The sequence below is a fragment of the Palaemon carinicauda genome, chromosome 3, assembly GCF_036898095.1.
Source record: "Palaemon carinicauda isolate YSFRI2023 chromosome 3, ASM3689809v2, whole genome shotgun sequence".
Lineage (NCBI taxonomy): Eukaryota > Metazoa > Arthropoda > Malacostraca > Decapoda > Palaemonidae > Palaemon > Palaemon carinicauda.
In genome coordinates, this window is record NC_090727.1 from 125,208,095 (window position 1) to 125,230,594 (window position 22,500).

At 38.2% G+C, this 22,500-nt stretch overlaps 1 protein-coding gene across 4 annotated transcripts in view; it reads left to right on the forward strand.

The window, feature by feature from the left end:
- The window catches only part of LOC137638471 (glutamate [NMDA] receptor subunit 1-like), a 196,696-nt gene that overhangs the window by 31,661 nt on the left and 142,535 nt on the right, over positions 1–22,500 (forward strand). The window lies entirely within an intron of this gene.

The window sequence follows — 22,500 nt, forward strand, 5'->3', positions numbered from 1 at the left end:
AACATAACTAATCGGTCTCTCCCCGTCACTCGGGTAGAGGAGAGGTAAAAGTCATAGCCTGGTGTCATGGGGTACCACAAGAGAAAAGTGAGAGGGGGTGATAAGGATTGAATCTGTATGTGTATACATATTTATCTAGATATCTAGCAGTCATATATATATATATATATATATATATAGTATGATGGAAAGACGAATGGGAGACAGTTCGATATGAACTAATACGGTGGAGTGGCATATGTAAGAATTCCCAATTGATTCTTTCAATCTTAATTACTGTAACTATTATTAAGAAAACAGTCTCTCACTTGGGTAAAATGCCATTCTCTCTCTCTCTCTCTCTCTCTCTCTCTCTCTCTCTCTCTCTCTCTCTCTATATATATATATATATATATATATAGTCACTGCTGAGATTAAATTGCTTGTCAGGTTGACCTCAGGGTGAAAATATGCCAGACGATGGAATGAGTGATACCTTTCAATATACTAGAGGACGTCAGAAGCAGTAAGTCATAGTCAACAAGAAATCATGAAGGATGAAGCTTCTATTTCAGAAGGCTTTCTAAGATACCGAAGTAAGAGCAAAATGCAATAAAAAAAAAAAAACTTGTTATTGAGATAAATGTTCGTATATGAACTGAAAGGTAAATGAAAAGCAATACACATCAAGGGATGTATCCCATGGTTGTCTGAAACCCATATAATCGTGCAGAGAGAGAGAGAGAGAGAGAGAGAGAGAGAGAGAGAGAGAGAGAGAGAGAGAGAGAGAGAGAGAGAGAGTGAACTCCCTTTTCAGTCCCTTTTTTAAAGAGATAATTTGACACTAATTAGCGGGAAGGTTTGCCCCTTTCCATAATATAACTGTAGCATTAAATCATGAATCAATATGACTATTAAGGGGAGCAGATTTTTTTACTTTTTCTTAATACAACTTTGGGGTTAAAACCTCCGCATTTAATATGTTTCACATCGCCAATTTAACCCTGAATCAAATGAAGCAATGAATTGGGTTGTTAAGAATTCGAGAGGCCTATATGAGGTCTTTCACCTCCTACGCAGTATAAGATGAAGCTGTGTTGTTTACCAACACGAACGTTTGGATAGAAGGACGCTGTTTTAACAGCTGTTTACAGCAAGAGAATCATGACGTCCATGAGTTTCACCGAGTCAACTGTGGTCAATGTCCGGGTTTATTTTAAGGGGTCCTCTGTCGTGTTTATTTATAGGTCCCGTTGCCTTGCAATCAGATGGTATATTCCCTTATTAATTCGTTCCGCTAGGTCACTCACCCCAATAATACCAAATTGCGATGATGTTTACTATTCTGCATATTATCAAGTTGTGATAATACCCAGACTCCATATAGTGTGTGATGATACTCAACCTCTATATAACCCATTTGTGATGATGCGTGCCGCCCTCTGTTACCACGTTATGAACATACACGCTTTCACTTCCTGATGTAGTAAGCATTCCATTTCATGATGTTTTTATCGTTATTGTTATTATTACTTGTTAAGTTACAGCCCTAGTTGGAAAAGCAGGATGCTATAAGCCCAAGGGCTCCAACAGGGAAAATTTCCCAGTAAGGAAAGGAAATAAGGAAAAACTACAGTAAGTTAAGAAGTTTACAGATTCTAAAGGGTTTATTAATCAAAGGGTTAATACAAAAGAATACTGGAACCAATTAGTTTTCAGGTTTGCTTTATCTTAAGCACGGACCCATGATCTAAAGATAATCTACATTGCTTTATATTTTATTTATATTTTGTCTCACTATTCCTGTCGACAACTGCGACATAAACACTAGCACCATCTGTCGGCGTGACGTCATAGTGTGTGATTCTAGGAAAACAAGTGCTTTGTATCTCGTAAAATAGAATATTTCAAGGCTACTTCATAAACAATTTAATACATAATGACAATGTTTTGACTCGTAGAGTCATAACGCGTTCGCCAAGCATTCGCATGGCAGCAGACCGATCCCTGCCCGGGACCGTGAATGTAAGCTGTTTACTGAGAAGGCCACTGCTGTATTGGGGCACCACAATGGAGGGTTGGGCTTCCCCGACTGAGGTTCTGGTGAACATGTATTTTGATGATACTGGAACTAAAACAAGACACCTTTCGTAACCTCATCTTATGTTTGATAAAACGATTAATTCAAGATAACTTTTAATATCTAAATGATATTTTTTCTAGGGGATAGCAATGAAGATAAACCTGTACATCTTTTTTGGAATATAGCCGGCGTTATTATATCATGTCCGCCAATTCTACCATTTTTCTTAGTCCAAAATTCTCATTTCCCTTGTCACTTGCCAGTAACATTTCTATTGTTACCCCATCATGGACAAGGCTTTTGCTTTTTTCTAAACTTTTTTCATTACACCTATCAGTTCCTCTTATAGTAATTCTAGACCATTCATTGGTATATGCAATCTATACACATTTCTTTTTAATAAGGCACATTTGCACTGACTCGCAGCGGTGCCCATTTAGCTTGGAAAAGTTTCCTACTCTATGATTGGTCATAATTATCTTGTCCAACCAATCAGCGAGCTAAAAGGGCAAATTTGCGAGTCGGTGCAAATCTGCCGGACTAAAAAGAATTGACTATAGGTACATCAACTGTATCATCCTAAAAAAAATCCTTCACATATCCTTCTCAACGTTTGAGAACATCCTTTATCTCCCTCACCAATACCCCCTCCTTATTCTTAATCATATTCCCTCTCGTCTCTCTCTCTCTCTCTCTTTCTTCCAATCACTTCTCTTATTTTCTTGTGCATACTCTCATATCTTTGATTTCCTTCTAATTCCTCTACTTCTTCACACTGTTCATTAATCCAGTTTCCTTTATTGTGTTACAACCCTGTCTAATTTTTAAGCTTAGTTCCTCATATCTTTGAGGATTTATTTCTTTATTCCTTCTTCATTCTTCCATCTTATCAAGTATGTCTTCAGTCATCCATTTCTGCTGTCACCTTCTTTCCTGTTTGGGTACTAGATATTTAGCTGGTCCTTTTAGGGCTGTTTGCAGGACCCTCCACTCTATGTCTAGCTCTTTCTCCTCCTCCAGTGGTTCCTCTCTATTCAATACCCCATACCTGTTTGAAACTTCAATTCTATATAACCCTTTTAGTTGTTGATCTGTTACTTGAAGTTTTAGCTGCATTTTTTCTTCTGGTTTTCTTTTCATTAATTATTTTAGCTTTACTCTTTGTGTTACCAATAGCACATGGTCGCTGTAGCAGTCTGCTCCTGGATATGTTCTTGTGTCAAGTACAGCATTTCTGAATCTTTGGTTAATTGTAATGTGGTAAATTTGATATCTACATTTGTCTCCAGGGCTTTTCCATGTCCATAGTAATCTTGGAGTTTATTCGAACCATATGTTAGTTAAAAGCAGTCCGTTTGTATTATAGCATAAAATTAATCTTTCTCCTCCGAAGTACCTTTCTCCCAGTCACTATGGCCCGACTGTGCCTTCAAAACATCCTTTTCCTACAATTGCACTAAGGTCTCCCTTTATCATTACAATTTCTTGAGATTTACATTGTATTTGAGCCTCAGCTAGTCGGTCACAATTCGTCTGCTTCCCATTCTGTAGAATCTTGTGTTGGAGAATATACTTGTATTAATTTCATATTGAATGGGCGCCCTTTATCTTTGCCAATACAATCCTTTCTGATATTGCCCAGTACCCTAGTATACACTTTGATACTGTTTTATTGAGCATTATGCCAACTCCCCTTTTTCGTTTATCACCTGCAGAATAAAAGAAAGCGATTCCTTCACTATCCGATTTGCCACTCCCTGTTCATCCTACTTCACTTAAATCTAGAATTTCTAGGTTCATTCTTTGCATTTCCTTTTCGAGCGTGGGTAAACCGACTCTTCTGTCAGTATGCCCATCTACGCTGTTAACTATAGCGACAGTTTGGTTTTGGCTCATGATCATAATGGAGGTTATACATGGTTGGGTCCTCAGTCCCATTCCACGGTGGTGACCGATGTCTTCATTTGCCTCAAGACTTGCTCGTGCAGTGTCACGCCATCTTTGTCTTTGCTGTCGTACCTTTTCTGCCATTGCCCACTTGATGTGTCTTCTGCCAGATCTGCTGCTTTGAATTCCTAGAGTTGACATCATCTATGTCACCGTGTATCAGTTACACTGCTACCCTCAGATGGTTCTGCCCATAAGTCGAGATGGTTCATCGGGGTGTGGACGATATAGTACACTTACACCAACTTGGATCAACATCTAAAAGCTGGGTAGCCAGCATTGACCAGGTTTTTGTAGTCACCAATTTCTGTCTGCAGCTGCTAACAAATCCAAGGGACTACGACTGCGTTCTGTCCCATACTTGAGGCACTTTGTAAACAAAATTCCTAGTCTCTACAATAGCTCCTTTCCTCAGCGGCCTATTTTCCCTTTTGGAACCTTCGGCCTTGTAGCATCCTGATTCTCCAACCAGATATGTAGCTTATTTAATAATAATAATAATAATAATAATAATAATAATAATAATAATAATAATAATAATAATAATAATAATAATAATAATAATAATAAAAGATTGATTTCTTTTCGTGTGTGGACCTATAACATTGTTAGCAGGTGTCCGATAAAAAACCGCCTATCACGCGATTGTCTGATAAGGAAAGGCGTGTGTTGACGTCTAGGCCTATTTTTTCTTTATTCCATAATTTCTACTTTATCTGTAGGAAACATTTCTCTCTAAAATATTAATGTATTTCATTTTGTTATTTATTAATAGATTTTTCCTTCGCTGATCGTAGATTGTGAAGTTTTCCGTAGTTATTTAGTTGAAATTTCAATATATAACACGTAAAAGGGGCTTATAAATTACTATAATCCAAAAGCTTCACAAAAAGCTAAATTCTAAAGTTTTTCAGTAATTTTCGATTTAATTTAAAAAAAAAAATTGTAAGCACCGTTAATCTAATGTGATTTTCCGACATATATATTCTAATACAACAAAAATAATACTAATAGTTAAGATTATATCTACAAAGAACACGCATGTGCCCGCGCGCACACACACACACACACACATATATATATATATATATATATATATATATATATATATATATATATATATGCACATGATCAGCAAAGCTGCATTAAGTCAGGGAAACCCATATATGGTTCGTTTGCTGTGAGCGATCAGACAAAAGACTCCCACCATCACCAATCCGCAGTTGGCCAGTGTGGTGATGAAAACTGGCTAAACAGCAGACATGAATAAGGACATTTCTAAGGCCCTTTTTCTGCAATGGACAACATGAATAAAAATAAATCGATACATATAAAAATAAATATATTATAAAGACTCAACTTGAGTTATTACTTCCGTCTTATTAGTCTCGCGTCGATTCGCTAATTATATATTTTATGCTCATCGCGTGTCATTTTTCGTGATTTCTATACATGTATACATGCATATATACATACATACATACATACATACATATATATATATATATATATATATATATATATATATATATATATATATGTGTGTGTGTGTGTGTATGTATATATATATATATATATATATATATATATATATTGATATAAGTATATATATACATATATATATGTATATATACATATATATAAATACACACACACAAATATATATATATATATATATATATATATATATATATATATATATATATATATATATATATATCTGTCCGGCCTTCATGATCAACATGCATTTCACGAAGTGGTTTAGACTAATAACACAACCGTGTGTGTTAGTGTACATGTTTCAAATAGTGAAAATACAGGATATAAACATAGGGATCCATCATAGGTTGAAATGAGGTACGTGAAAATCAATAAATGTTTTTTCCTTGAGATATCTTAAAGATATTAAAGATAAAAAGCACATAAATGATATACCGAATACTCTTATATATATATTACATTTCGCACCAAATGACTTGACATTGGCCAAAGTGGTGTAAGTGAGAATGTCTATATTGCGAGATTGATAAAATGATAAAATTACGCGAATGAGAAAATGATAAAATTACAAGAATGATAAAATGATAAAATTACAAGAATGATAAAATGATAAAATTACAAGAATGAGAAAATGATAAAATTACGCGAATGATAAAATGATAAAATTACGCGAATGAGAAAATGATAAAATTACAAGAATGATAAAATGATAAAATTACAAGAATGAAAAAATGATAAAATTAAAAGAATGAGAAAACGATAAAATTACGCGAATGACAAAATGATAAAATTACAGGAATGATACAATGATAAAATTACGAGAATTATACAATGATAAGTTTGTGAGAATGATAACATTAAAAAATTACGAGAATGATACAATGAATTATAAAATACGCGAATGATAAAATGATAAGTTCACGAGAATGATAAAATGATAAAATAACGAGAATGATAGAATTATAAAATCACGAGAATGAAAAAATTACGAGAAGGGTAAATTAAAAAATATACGAGAAGGATAAAATGATAAAATTACGACAATGATGAAGTTATAAAAATCTCTGTATCGATAGGTTGGACTAAGGGCGAGATAAAATGCCACTGAGGAACGTACAATGGGAATGATTAATTCAGTTGGGAACCGCAAAAATGGTCTATAATATAAACTGAAGTAGGATGCTTGAGTTGAAGTACAGTCGGCTACAATAATTCTGGTACACTTCACGGGAAGGTAAGATGACGTGTGACAGTTTGTACCTTGTAGAAGGCATCGTTGTGTTTAGCAAAAGAGTAACTGTAAAACAAAGTAACTGGGTTTGTAATGCGCGATCCATGGCATTTTCATCAATTTTAGGAAGTGCTGTTAAGCACATGACATTTCTCCATACAGCACTCCGTAAAATGAATGAAAATGCCTTTAACCGCGTGTTAAGAAGCTCGGTGACTATCTTACAGGCAACGTTGGCAACAGTTTACTTTTTGCTAAGCACATCGTTATCTGCTATAATGTACAACTGCCAAATGTCTAATCATCTTCCGTGAAGTGTACCGGAATTAATGCATGTGGTGGCCGATGCGGTAACGTCCCTGACTGGTGAACGCCAGTCTGTGGTTCGAGTCCGGCTCAAACTTGATAGTTTCTTTGGTCGCTGTGACCTCATTATCCCTGTGACGGGCCGAGAGAAGGTTGTGACTCAAAGGCAGGATGCAAGCAACTGAGTAAATTTATTATAGAAAACTCTCCTATATATACAAAAGCTCAAAGCAACAAGAAATGTCATGTTTGAAAAACAGACAATGTTACAGCGGAAAAAAGCAGGCATGTTTAATCTGGTTTATTTTAGTAAGAGGGATGAGCGAAGGTACTAGCATAATATATACACAAAATGAACTATATACGATCGTGTGACACACAGTTGGTACATGGCTCCCCCCCCCCCTAAAAATGACATACTGTACATGTTAAATAGGGCACCCTGATTTAGAGAGGCGAACTGTAGGTGGGTCATCTGGCAGGAGATAAGCAGGTTTTAGACGATCAATAGTAGGAATGCTTTCGGACTGCGTCGGATCACAAGGAAACGGCCTGTGTAAGGGGGCGTTAGCGGTGGCTTGCTAGTGTCGTTGCGCAGGAAGAAGTGCGTTGCAGAGTGCAAGTCTGTCGGTATGTGATGCTTCGCTGGGGGCTTGTGCGTCTGGCGGCATAGAGTAAATTTTCCCACAATGTGACGTATGCACTGGAGATCGTCGGAGGAGGTTGTAGAAGGAAAAAATTCGGCAGGGACGATCAACGGATCTCCATACACCATTTCAGCTGCCGAGACGTCGAGGGCATCTTTAGAAGTGGTCCTTAGTCTCAAGAGGACCCAGGGAAGCTGAGTAAACCAGTTGCAATCCTTGCAGCAGGACATCAAAGCTGCTTTGAGGGTGCGATGAAAACGTTCAACCATTCCATTAGCAGCTGGGTTATAGTCCGTTGTGTGATGTAGGGTGATGCCCAGGAGATTCGCTAATGATTACCACAATTGAGAGGTGAAAGTGGTATCCCTGTCAGAAGTAATATGCTCAGGGATACCAAATCTTGCAATCCATCCTGAGAGTAAGGCAGATGTACACGAGGCGGACGTTGTAGTTTCCATGGGAATGGCTTCAGGCCAACGAGTGGAGCGGTAAACAGGTAACGATGTCCTTGTGATATGGGTAGAGGACCTACAACGTCGACGTGAGTATGTGCGAAACGACGCTGAGGTTGAGGAAAGGTGCCCACTCCTGAATCCGTGTGTCGATGTACTTTGGAAGTTTGGCAAGAAGTACAAGCGTGGACCCAATCCTTAGCATCCTTAGAAATACCGTGCCAAATGAACTTCGTCTTCAGCAGCTGTGCAGTAGAATGGCACCAGGGAGGTGAAAGGCCGTGAATGAAATCAAACACCTGCCGGCGCATGGGAGCAGGGATCCAAGGTCGCGGTCTACCAGTACTGACGTCACAGAGGAGGGTGGTGTTGGAGTCTTCGAGGGGGAAGTCTTCCCAAATGAGGGACGTGCAGGATGTCCTACATGCTTGATACTCTGGATCCTGTCGTTGGGCTTCAGCCAGGGCGTTGTAATCCAATCCCAGTTGAACGGCAGCCAACGTGTTTCTTGACAGGGCATCGGCAACGGGATTCATTTTCCCAGGGACGTATTGAAGGATGCAATTGTATTCCGCCACGGTGGAGAGATGTCGTCGTTGACGGGCGGACCAGGCGTCAGACTGTCGAGTGAAGGCATGTACCAGAGGCATGTGGTCTGTGCAAATGACGAAGGGCGTACCTTCGAAGAAATGGCGAAAGTGACGGACAGCCAAGTGCACCGCCAGTAATTCGCGATCGAAGGTAGAATAACCCGATTCTGCCTTGGACAGTTTTCTGCTGAAAAAGGCCAATGGGCGGGGCAGGCCGTTGACCACCTGCTCGAGTACTGCACCAATAGCGACGTCGCTGGCATCGGTGGAGAGACGGAGAGGGGCATGTGGGATAGGAAAAGTGAGAGCCGCAGCGGTTGATAGGGCTTTCTTTGCATTGCAGAAGGCCGCTTCATGAAGGGGACCCCACTTCAGGTCCTTTGGCTTGCCCTTGAGGGAGGCGTACAGGGGAGCAAGAGTGGCGGCAATGGCTGGCAGAAAACGGTGATAATAGTTGATCATGCCCAAAAATTCTTGCAGAGCTTTGACGGTCGAGGGCGCGGGAAAGTCCTGAACGGCTGCTACCTTCTCAGGGAGGGGATAGACTTCTTCAGGAGTGATGCGGTGCCCTAAGAACGACACTTCGTTGGCACCAAAGGTACACTTGTCGTACCGGACTACAAGGCCGTTTTGTTGCAGGCGGTCGAGCACGATGCGCAGGTGATGGAGGTGTTCCTCTTTTGAGGAGGAGAACACAAGTATGTCGTCCACATAACATACACAGAAGGGAAGGTCCCCTAAGATGCCATCCATGAGACGTTGAAACGTGGCCCCAGCTTTACAAAGGCCAAAACAGGAGTAATGGAAGGTGTATGTACCAAACGGAGTGGTGCTGGCGGTCTTGGGGATGTCTTCTGGGTTCATAGGCACCTGATAATACCCCTTCAGGAGGTCGAGATTTGTGCAGGTAGGAGGTCACGTCGGCAATGTTAGGGAGAGGGTAGTGATCCGGTTCTGTTTGCATGTTGAGGCGCCTGTAATCCCCGCACGGACGGAGGGAGCCGTCTTTCTTCAGAACGATGTGTAAGGGTGACGACCATGAGCTGGAGGCCTTTTGGCAAAGGCCCATTTCCTCCATTTCGGCGAACGTCTGTTTGGTGGCTGCCAATCGTTCCGGTGCCAGACGTCTGAATTTTGCGAAAAGTGGGGCTCCCGTCGTCTTGATATGGTGATGAATACCGTGCTTGGCAGGAGCCGTGGACGTTTGGCGAAGTTCTGGACGGAAAACTTCCGGGTACGACGTGAGAAGGTGGGCGTAGGCATCCGTGGGTGCGCTGATGTGGAGAGCAAGGTTGGAGGGGGCGGGTTGAAGAGGTGTCGACAAGTACGAGTCTGCATTGACCAAGCGTCGGTGGGCGACATCGACCAGAAGGTGGAAATGAGAGAGGAAATCCGCACAGAGGATTGGCAATGTGATGTCAGCAACAAGAATCTTCCAATTAAATTCACCGTTTCCAAAGGATAATGTGAGGTTCTCATAACCGTAGATGGGTATCGCAGATTCGTTGGCAGCTGCCAAGCGGACGTCGGCAGACGTAGACGGACTACATGCCCTGAAGAGTTCCCTTGGGAAAAGAGAACGACAAGCACCCGTGTCTACCAAAAATCGCATGCCCGTTCCTGCATCATGTAAAAAGAAAAGATTAGAATCACGGGAGGCCACCGCCACGAGCGATGGCCTACTTACACGTTTTTTGGCCACTGACAATCCTTGACACATTTCTTCGCGGTTGCCCCGAATCTGACGTGGCAGTAGCAAAACTGCGGTGGATGGGAGGTAGGAAGTGGCTGTAGAAGTCGTTGGTTGGGGCGCAAGCGAGTGGTGGGTGGCTTTGTCGCTGCTTCGGCACGTCACGGGGTAGGCGTGTATGTCCTACGGCATTCACGTCAGCTTTGGTTGACGTTGAATAGGCGTCCTCTTCGTCAGGGGTGGAGGCGTTGATGGAGGTCTTGTAGTGGCTGTCTATAAGGACATCGGCTTTGATCATCAAGTGCTTTATGGGTAAACTATCGACATCGGGTATGGCAGTGCTTATAGGTCTGGGTAAACGGCGTATTCAAAGGGCACGAAGTAGGTTTACCTCACGAGGAGAGCCGTCTGCGGCAGGTTGCAGGCGAGCAATACTGGTCATTTCCCTGAGGGCAAGCGAAGCCCTTTGGTCCCCCACCGGTTGTTGCAAAAGCTGAAAAAGCTTTGCTATACGGGCGGCTGGTGACGGCGAGTATTGCTGCAGAAGGTATGTTTTGAGGGCGTCATACGCTATTGGAGTGTCTCCTTGTTCACAAAACCAGTTGGATATTTCCGGGAAGGTGTCCTCGGGTATCGCTGCGAGAACATAATCTACTTTGGTGGTTGAGCGAGTCACGCCCTTGATGCGAAACTGGACTTCTGCGCGCTGAAACCAAGCAAACGCCTCTCCGCTGAGGAACGATGAAAGTTTCAATGGAGCAGCCGCAGCATCAACTTCCGTAGAGTCTGCCATAGTACCAACGATGGAGGGGCGAGGGGGGATGGAAGGCGGGAGGAGCCAGTCGACTTCCGGGGTCACCAATGTGACGGGCCGAGAGAAGGTTGTGACTCAAAGGCAGGATGCAAGAAACTGACTAAATTTATTATAGAACACTCTCCTTTATATACAAAAGCTCAAAGCAACAAGAAATTTCATGTTTGAAAAACAGACAATGTTACAGAGGAAAAAACAGACATGTTTAATCTGGTTCATTTTAGTGCGAGGGAAGAGCGAAGGTACTAGCATAATATATACACAAAATGAACTCTGTACGATCGTGTGACAAACGGTTGGTATATCCCTGTCAGCTAAAGATTGGGTGAACCTACAGCTCTATATGCTGATTCATCAGCAGCCATTGTCTGGTCCTAGCTTGGATGGAGAGGGGCTTGAGCGTGGATCATATATATATATATATATATATATATATATATATATATATATATATATATATATATATATATATACACACACACATATATATATAATATATATATATATATATATATATATATATATATATATATATATATATATATATATATATATGTATATATATACATATATACATATATATATATATATATATATATATATATATATATATATAAAATATATATATATGTATATATATACATATATATATTTATATATATAATATATATATATATATATATATATATATATATATATATAATATATATATATATATAATATATATATATATATATATATATATATATATATATATATAATATATATATATGGTCAGTCTCGGTCATTGCTCTGCTTGATAGGGCAATGTCACTGTCCCTTGCCTCTGCCATTCATGAGCGACCTTTAAACCTTTAAACTGTACTTCAACTCTACTAGCCAAATTCTACTATACCTTAGATTCTATGAACCGGGTATACAAGATTCCTATATTAACTAGAAAGGCACAGATCATACTGATTGACAGAGAGAGGGAGAAATTCCCTGGCGTCGTTAGAGCAGAGGAACTACAATATGGCTATGAAACATCCATTGGGCTCAAGACTAGGTGATGCAAATATGTGTGAATTAAAGTTATACTTCCGCAACCAGAACAAAGTAACCGGGTTATATATATATATATATATATATATATATATATATATATATATATATATATATATATATATATATATTATATATATATATATATATATATATATATATACCGTTATTACAAATTAGCAAAATAACATAATTCTGGTAAAAAATGACTCTATATTTTGAAGAGAAGTGGCCGAGGGGCGATTGGCTAAAGAAGGCGGACGAGGAGCTAAGTCCTGTAACCGATCGGAATAACAACTGGCAGGCATTCCTTGTTAAAACAATAAAAAAATTTGGATTGCACACATCAGAGTTGGTTGAAAGATTATGTAACATTTCTAAATAACATCAAGAACTTTTCAAATTAAAGGAACAGTTTTATGTTTTACTCAGGACCTTTACACATGAAATGCAGAGTTTTAAGCAGCACCAACACAAGTTTCAAAATGAATACAATAGTTTTAAGCAACACTAAAACAATCTTAAACGAAAGGAATTATTTTAAATCAAGACTAAGACATGTTTACAGTAACTTGGGAAAAGTGGGTCTGGCCCACTGTGTATATGATCAATGACTAGAACATCGTGCAACAACTTGTACTTTGATACTGCCGCTTAATAGTGACTTTTAAACAATTACACCTTAAACAGAATCAAGAAACAAGCGATATATATCAGAGGTTCTGATGGCCCTTTTGTGTTCTGTGGCTCTCTAAAGATAGACAGATTGCTGCCGTAAAATGGAAATATTGTTTTAAATGTTGCAAAATATAATAGGATATGTAATAACAGCACGGAACACTAATCTTTTTTCTCTATTCGGATAACTGAAGTAATGAATAGCAAAACAGATTAAGAGGCTTATTTAAACGATCATTACGATATGATCATATCATTAAGGTATAATGTACCAAGCGAAACGCCCTCTCTCTCTATATATATATAATATACATATATATAAACATATATATACATATATATACAGTACATATATATATATATATATATATATATATATACATATCTATATATATACATATATATGTGTATATATATATATATATATATATATATATATATATATATATATATACAGGTCACGCTAAGCTCTCGTCGTCCCTCGGGTAAGGGAGAGAAGACTAGTCATACCCTAGTGAAATGGGGTTCATGTACGTGTGTACATATCTATCTAAACATTTTGTCATTTTTGACGGGTCGCGTAAGCTACACTAGTTCTATAAAACCATAACGGCCACACCTTCTCCATCATAATGCATATCACTGCAGTGTTCTAGAAGTTTTATTCCAGCGGCGACCAGGTTGTGGAATGATCTACCTACGGTGGAATCGGTGGAATTTAACAAGTTCAAAGTTTTTGTGAAATCTTTTCTGTTGAACAAGTTGATGTGTCTCGTTCTATAGTTTATAGTTGACAGACATATTTCAAAGTTTATACAGATCTTGAAATATCTTATATTTGTTATTTGCTGCTTATATATAGTTCATTTGCTATTTCCTTATTTCCTTTCCTCACTGGGCTATTTTCCCTGTTGGAACCATTGGGTTTAAAACATTCTGCTTTTCCAACTAGGATTGTAGCCTGGCTAATAATAATAATAATAATAATAATAATAATAATAATAATAATGGTGAAAGTAAACAAGATGGAAATACAGTAGCATTACGCGAATTTGTGTTGCAAACTATAATCAAAAGCAAAAAGGGCAAAACCTTTTTATCCAGAGTAACAACGTAGCAGTGACTTATCGCTCCAGTTTAAACAATGATGACTGCTGCCGTCAATTCTTAGGTACCGTCAGTTTCAATCTTTTGCAACAACAATCTTTCGGTCACTTATATTGATTCTGGGGAAAATCATTTCAAGCTGATGATTATCATATTTCGCCACAACTTCAGCAAATTGCACACACTCTAGATTATTACTGTGAACTACGCCTGGTTGAGATAACTGAATCCCTATGTCCTTCTAGGACTTGCAATATGCTTTTGACTGTGTGGAACGAATGCTGTGAATTAAAATAACACGACAGGTTTTTTTTTCTTTTTAAAGAGGGCGGTGTATTTGTATACGGTACAGTTGGCTTCATTAATTCCGGGAAACCTAAGGTGACGTCTGACATATGTACATTGTAGCAGGTAACGCTCTGTTTAGCAAAATAGGAGCTGTTGACAAAACTACCTGTAAAACAAAGTCGCTGAGCTTGTAAACACGTAAGCAAAAGCATTTGTAATGATTTTTACGGAGCTGTACAAAAACAGTATTGTTATTTGCTCAACAGCATTCCGTAAAATGAATAAAAATGCTTCTGATCATGTTTTTACAGGCTAGCGACTTTCAGACAGCGTTGTCAACAACCTCACTTTCACTAAGCATACAGTTACTTGCTACAATATACAGCTGTCAGACGTCTCCTTAGCTTTCCCTGAAGTGTACCGGAATTAATGAAGCCAACTGAACAAAAATATCAAATAAACTTTTAGATAAATTAGAATCAATCTTAAATATACAATATTACACGCAGGGTGAAGGGGGGATTTTGTAAAAAGTTGTTGTAAATCGAAAAACATGCAAACTTTTCAAATTTATCAGTTGACGACGTAAAAATGTAAAATATGACAATAAACTCTACGAATGATCCAATAAACCCCTGCCCTACAAGTGCAGCGCAAATGCCTCAGAATAAAAGAAAAATATGATTAATAATTGCAAGTAAATCGTTAAATGCTCATGAATACGGGCATTAAAGGTCACTCATCCATGGCAGAGGTAGCGAAGGTACAGTGACTATGCACTAGCAGGGCCATGCCATAGAGACTGACCATATATAGATATAATCGGCTCCAATGCTTCCCTCTCTATGAAGCTAAAAACAGGGAGGGCCAGGCAATGACTGCTGATGTCTCATCAGGTAGATCTATAGGCCCAAGCCCCGCATCCTAAGCTCACAAGGATAGTGAGATTGCAGACACTACATGAAACTATCGAGTTTGAGCAGGTCTCGAATCCCCCACTCAACAAATCACCAGGCAGGAACGTTTCCAATAGGTTACCACAATAGAATTTGATTCCAGAAAGCCAATTTGGTAAAGCTCTTTCATTCTGGCAATTCTAATTCATCAAGCTCAAAGAACTGTACCGTCGATAATCGTATGATGATTTACATTCTGAAGAAAAGAATGATTAACTGAAGTGCAGTATTATGATCAAATGTACATTAAATATTACTACCTAGGGATTGTAAATACTTGAAAATTCCTTATTTCATTAAATAAATAGTAGATTTTCCTCTAACTAAAATTATTTTCACCAATATAATTGGCATTATAAATTTCGGCAGAAGTCATGGCAAGATAAAAGCAACATCTGGCAACTCCACAATGTACCAATGTTACTGAACTTGGCGTTATCCATATAATAATATTATTAATTAACTACCATTACTTTACAATTTGGAAGTCGTTCTTTTTTCACGCGTTAAGCCATTTGCATCACAGGAAGGGCTACGTTCAGAACTTCGATTGATACATCTGTTGTCTCTAAGATCTGCCTGATCTCTTCGTAGAGTGCAGTGGTGCGTACCGAAATTGATGAAGTTAAATGTACTATTAACAAGAGCGTTTTTATTACCAGTGAACTATGAAGCAATTTTATGGATTTCAAGAAAGTTCTAAATGAGCTTAAGAGCTTCAACTTCGAGGCAAGTAAAACAAATCAACTAATTTCTGAGAGAACGGCTTCTTATGTTTTTTCTATGTGAATAAACCCTTTTTTTTTTCTTTCTTGTTTTATTGATTCATGATAAATCAAGATACACGATTTTATATTCACTTTTTGACCCTGTACACCGTTAGTTTAAAATCTAAAGGTTACCCGCGAGAAGCAAACGTGAGGGACAGGTCACTATGGTGTTGGAAAATGTCCTGGACATCGAACGTTAACACAAATGATCAGCGCCGAAGCCTCCTCCCCATCCAAACTAAGACCAGGGAGGGCAAGGCAATGGCCCGCTGCAAAGAGTCAAAACTCACAGATTCCACTAAGCCTTCGTATGTCCATAAAAACTTTCCTTAGTGCACATTAAAAGAAGCCTTGAAAACCTATAAGGCATTTAGGTCTCTTACGTCGGTATGTATGTTTTTTCTTTCTTTGTTTTCATACAAACTGTCATGGAACCTCAGCCATAGTGATAACAACTTTTGTTATCATCTTTAGAAAGGCTGACCCGGCGGCAATTTCAACTCCCTCACCTACCCAAGGCATAAAAGAAACAAACAAAACGTGGCTGGAAGAAAACTAACAGAGCATAACATCATCATATAATATGTGGGCAATTTTTCACTCCGCTGATGGGAGTTTTCTAGGTTATACAGGCAGTTGAAAAACCCATTGCCTAGAGGATGAAAAGATGCTTTTACCAAAGGCTGAGGTTTCAGGATATTCCTTACAATTAATCACGTACAGTTGAATTCATGAAATTCTTTACATATAACCGTGATACTGAGACGAAACCTGGCACCGAAGTTTGAAACTCATTCAAAAATTTAATTGAATAAAAAAAAAGAACGTTAACCTAGTTGTCATATAGTAATGATATTTATTAAATAACATTTCTAATTCATTAATAACGTATAATATAGCCAAATAAAAACCACTACACATTCATAGTTATGGGAATAAAAATCTTTACCTCTTACCGACGTAACATAGCAGCGGTGTTAGATATCTCCTCAACTTGCAGCGATATGAACCGAACTTAATGAGGCCAACCGTACCAACAACAAAAAATAAAATAAATAATTTTTCACAAACGTTTATCAGTAAAATGCTTCTCAGGCTCCTTTGAATGAAAAAGGGCCAAGTGGAAGTACCCGAGAAAAACAAAAGAAGTGAAAAAGATATTTGGCGAGTTCCTCTTAGAAAGGTAAATAGGGGAAAGGGAGAACTAGACCCCAAACAAAATTTGATGTGCATTTTATATATATATATATATATATATATATATATATATATATATATATATATATATATATATATATATATATATATATATATGAGAGAGAGAGAGAGAGAGAGAGAGAGAGAGAGAGAGAGAGAGAGAGAGAGAGAGAGAGAGAGAGAGAGAGAGAGAGAGAGAATATGCACAAGCTATCAATACCGTTGGTAGAGGAACTGCAAGACAGAATAAATGTGAGATGACTCATCAGACATTAAAAATCCACGAATCCTACATATTACACAATAGATCTGATAAAGAATTAACAAAGGTTAAGATACGTAATCAGAAAAGACATCTGTTGAAATGTAAAAGGAAGACTAGACAAGAAAGCATCTCACTCCAGCTCACATAAGAATCAAACGACAAGGAATACTCTCGTTCCCTTACACTCACAATAATCCAATCTCGGTTTTGGGGTGCCAAGATTCTCAATTGATTTTATTCTTGCTTGATAATAATCTCGATTAATTTTATTCTCGCATGATAAGATTCTCAATTGATTTTATTCTCGCTTGATAATAACCTCGATTAATTTCATTCTCGTTTGATAAGATTCTCAATTGATTTCATTCTCGTTTAGTAAGATTCTCAATTGATTTCATTCTCGCTTGATAAGATTCTCAATTGATTAGATAAGGCGACTGCAGATCCTTTGGAATAACAAGTGGACCGAGTGCATTGATACACCCCACAGAATTTATTTCATAATTTATGTAAAACTTCATTCAAAACTTATTATATGAAATATATTCATGACGAAAGAATAGCGATTAATAATCTGTAAATGCATACAGTATAACGAGTTTTGAAGTGTGTGAAATTGTGCATTAAATAAATCGTACATAAGTATATCTGCAAAAATGTACCTTTACACACACACACACACACACATATATATATATATATATATATATATATACATATATATATACATATATATATATATATATATATATATATATATATATATATATATATATATATATATATATTACATTTATATATATATTTATACTATGTATCTCTAGATGTGTATACACAGTATAAACATGGAACTAACCAGCAAGAGAGAGAGAGAGAGAGAGAGAGAGAGAGAGAGAGAGAGAGAGAGAGAGAGAGAGAGAGGGGGGGGAGGGCGTAGGAAGGAGGGAGGAGACAGAAACAGCCTCGGTCTCATCGATCGATCGCACACTTTAATGTTGCCACCTAACTCAGCCATGACCTCCTTCCCCCCAAGACCCCCCCATCTCTCTTCCAACACCCCTCCCCCCTTCCCTTTCCCCTCTGACTCTTTCCCCCCTCCTCCCCTCATCCTTCGCTCTTTCTCCCTTTGCGAACGACCCATCCATCCCTCTTCTCTCTCTCGTCTATCCATCCCGAATAGACCTTTCCTCCCAAACACATAAACAAGCTTGCAGTCTCTTCAAGCCTATTCTGATGATGATGATCATGATAATGATGTTGATGATGATGATGATGAGTGCCTAGTGAGAGGCGGAATGACTCATCGGCGCTGAAATCTTTTGTTCCGTCAAGTGCCGGCAGGTGATTTCCAAATGGCTGGCTCTCTCTCTCTCTCTCTCTCTCTCTCTCTCTCTCTCTCTCTCTCTCTCTCTCTCTCTCTCTCTCTCTCTCTCTCTCTCTCTATGTCCCATTTTAGCATGAAAAATTTATTTCGGCGGTTGTGGTTGTCCCCTATTTTCCTAAAATCTTTCTGGTCGTGTATCAAAAAATATAGATAATACCAAATGGCTGCAGACGAGAGAGAGAGAGAGAGAGAGAGAGAGAGAGAGAGAGAGAGAGAGAGAGAGAGAGCTACCATATTTGTGGAAAGCCGGTACACTGGTGAATTGGTTGGAAACTTAGTTTTCATAAAATACTGAGGTATTCTAAAGATAATATACATATTTACACACAAACCAAACACAAAAACACCCCCCAAATAAACACACAAACACACGTATATATACGTAGTAATAAATGTTACTTTGCATGATCCCAGTACGATAGAAAATCATAAATTGCTTTTTAAAACACAAATTACTATTTTTTTCCTTGGAGGAATAGGGGTTTCAATTAAATGAAAGGCACCGAATATGCACACCATTTGAATCTTTCACCCTACTAAAAGGTGTTTAGGCTCACTATATACAACTCTTACAGCCTAATTATTAAACGAAGGTATAGAATTAAAAAAATTATTGAAATAACTAGGGCTTAGGTTGTTGCCTACTACAATACTTACAATTATCTAAATCAAACAAATTAAGATCTAATAATTATTATTATACATATGATTACCTATTCAAATGAAATACAGGAAAAGCACAATTCCACTGTTTAACTAATAAAGATACCTCCAATAAAGGAAGGCATCAAACAAAATTTCGTGCAGAAATCATACGAGACGTTTGTTAAGAATTTGGATAAGGTAAACTCTACGGACAATTTCCACCACATTTAACTATCTCTTGCGGTCGTTGCCTCAGCCTTTAGTACGTTTATGTTAAGCGACTTTACGGATTCACTCTCAAATAAATAGTCTGTAAATAAATCATAGGGTTATTAATATAGCAGAAACGATGTCCTCTATAGTAATCTGAAATTTGAAGCGAACAAGGAATCACACGGGAGAAATTGAAATGAAAGTAAGGAACAATTTATTATCCATGTCATGTAACTATGATTGACTCAGTCAATAGGGCTTCCAAGGAAGGAGAGAGAGAGAGAGAGAGAGAGAGAGAGAGAGAGAGAGAGAGAGAGAGAGAGAGAGAGAGAGATTATGATAATAATAATAATAATAATAATAATAATAATAATAATAATAATAATAATAATAGTAAGTCATCAAACTGATGTGAACGATGTTCCAATGGTCAACTATTAAATGATCTAATATTTAATCACTGAGGTCATATTTTCCTTAAGCCTTAGAACCACTAGAACGGATTTCCACAGAGGCAAAGAGAAGGAAAATTAGGGGAAAAAAAGCATAGATTCACGCAAAATAAAAAAAAAATTTAAAAAAAATAAAAAAAATCCTGCTAGCCTATCATTACCTGCTCCGTAAAACAACGTGACAAAACACAGACCTTTATTGATACCTGCTCTGTAAGACAACGTGACAAAACACAGAGCCCTCTTAATACCTGCTCCGTAACACAACGTGACCAAAAACAGAGGCTTATCAATACCTGCTCCGTAAGACAACATGACAAAACACGGAGGCCTATTATTACCTGCTCCGTAATACAACGTGACAAAACACGGAGCTCTATTAATACCTGCTCCGTAAGACAACGTGACAAGACAAAGAGGCCTATCAATACCTGCTCCCTAAGACATGACAAAACACGGTGGCCTATTACTACCTGCTCCATAAGACAACGTGACAAGACACAGAAGCCTATCAATACCTGCTCCCTAAGACAACATGACAAAGCACGGAGGCCTATTAATACCTGCTCCGTACGACAACGTGATTAAACACGGAGTTCTATTAATACCTGCTCCGTAAGACAACGTGACAAAACACGGAGGCCTATCAATTCCCGATCTGTAAGACAACGTGACAAAACACGGAGGCCTATCAATTCCCGATCTGTAAGACAACGTGACAAAACACGGAGTTCTAATAATACCTGTTCCGTAAAACAACGTGACAAAACACGGAGCCCTATTAATACCTGGTCCGGAAAACAACGTGACAAAACACGGAGCCCTATTAATACCTGTTCCGGAAAACAACGTGACAAAACACAGAGCCCTATTAATACCTGTTCCGGAAAACAACGTGACAAAACACGGAGCCCTATTAATACCAGTTCCGGAAAACAACGTGACAAAACACGGAGCCCTATTAATACCTGCTCCGTAAGACAACGTAACAAAACACACAGGTGTAAGGGTCAAGAGCGAGATTCAAATACAAGTTTTGCCAACATACTGGTTTTTTTTTCTAGATATACTCATTCAGTATTTTTAATGCCGCTTTCACTAGTAATACAATTAGTTGTATAGAATTGACAGTTCAAACGGCCAGGGTGAATGAGAAATGCTATTAAAATCTTAAGAACACGAATTAAAGATTAGGCTATTTTTCCTTGAATTATGAACAATTAGCAGGTCTAACTCTTAACCACTATATATTCAAAATTATATATAAATATTATATATATACATACATACATACATACATATATATATATATATATATATATATATATATATATATATATATATATATATATATATATATATATGTCGATTAACTTATAAGCCCTCTCCGATACCTTCTATCAAAGGCATCCTATTCCACTAAACCTCTTCTCTCCATATCATCCTTCACCTCATCTCGCCCTCTAATTCTCTGCCTCCCTCTCAATCTCACCCTCCCCACTTAACAAGCTCCCCTCAAACACCCCTCACTCTTTCTCCACTATCCATCCTTAACATGTGCCCACACTATCTCCGTCGTGACACTCTTATCACTTCTGTAATCTTCATTACGCCAGCCATTTTTCTTTCGTTATTTTCTTATCTTTCAATCAGTGATATTCCCATAATCCATCTCAACATTCTCTTTTCTGTTATTCAAGCTTTTCCTTCTCTCTCCATCTTAGAGCCCACGTTTCCGATCCATACATTGATACATAGATCTTGAATTTCAGCTTGGTTGGCATTTTCTTATCACATACTACCTCCCTGCACTTTCCCCAGGCTGCTTTTATCCTATTCACAACTTCAGCCTCACACCCTTCCTCCTAACTTATAGTAGATCTCAAGTATCTAAACTGTTCCACCTGCTTTATAACCGATCCTCTTCTTTCATGCATGTCTATCCTGTCCTTACCTCCTTTATTGATCCCTATAGCTTCAGTTTTTACCACATTTACCCTCAAGTCATCCCTCTCCAAACTTTCTATCCACTCTACAACCCTTCGCTGTAAGTCTTCCTCATATTTAGGGATAATCACCAAATCATCTGCATATAGCAACTCCCACAACTCTTCATTTTTTATCTCTTCACTAAACCCATCCAAGAGTGTCACAAATAAAAATGGGCTTAATGCTGACCCCTGGTGTAATCCAGGGCTGAGTTCAGAGGGTTTTCTCCCACCAGCGATAATCAATTTTGTCATTATTCATTCGCATATTACC